We start from the raw sequence: 992 nt of genomic DNA on the forward strand, positions 1-992 counted from the left end.
TGATCAGTCCCACAGAAGGTCCTTCACTGCCTGCCATACCTTGAGACAACCTCCCATGGGTACGGAGGCAAGCAGTAACAGGGGTTGTCACAGTAGCATACCAGTCTGGAGATACGTGGGATGTGCTGGACGTATCTTGTGGCCCCACGTCCAGACCCTTTCAGCAATGTCCATTGGTCATAGCCTCAAGCTGTGTGACTGAAGTCAGCACCACCTAGGCTATGAGCAAAGGGTCACCGACACAGATTGCATCTAAAAACAGCAACGACAGTCTAGGTACAAGCATGCTGCTGCTGCAGAGGCGAAAGCTTCCACCCAACTCAGTGTAGCACATGAGCCCCTACCTGTTCACACGAAAAATCTGCCTGTTGCGATGCAAACGCCGGAAGTATACGCTACATAGCTATTAAAACGCAGAACTGTGGCTACTAAATGCACAAACACACAAGAAATTTAAAAATTTAAGCTACAATAAGCCAAAATAAGTTGCTTCCAGTTATTAGAAGCTCGTTACATCTTACAAACGAAGTTCTGTGCTCTGATGTGATACTACAGAGATGGCAGCTGCCATCGACCTATCTGCCCATCTCTTACTCCCACTATCTGTCCATTTTCTCACCACCCTCCCACCCTGTGTCGATTGTAAACTCCCCCTCTCACTACCCATCTCTCCACCGTATCTTTGCTCAGACATGCCTCTCCACAATACTACACACACAACACACCAGTCATGCAGGCCAGCCTAAATTTCACATGTTACCAAATCTTTTCATCCCCTCTCCCATCCCTATGGCAGTTAGGTAGTTCTTACCCCAACAGTACTTCTTTCCAGACAGTAACTAGTATGTGTAGCAAACTTGGTTAAAATCGACATAATGATTTAGGAGAAGATGTGAAACACACTTAGATGGACACACATGCACACACACACACACACACACACACACACACACACACACACACACACACAGATATATATATTTCCATTCATA

Source organism: Schistocerca gregaria, chromosome 3, assembly GCF_023897955.1.
Source record: "Schistocerca gregaria isolate iqSchGreg1 chromosome 3, iqSchGreg1.2, whole genome shotgun sequence".
NCBI classification, from domain to species: Eukaryota; Metazoa; Arthropoda; class Insecta; order Orthoptera; family Acrididae; genus Schistocerca; species Schistocerca gregaria.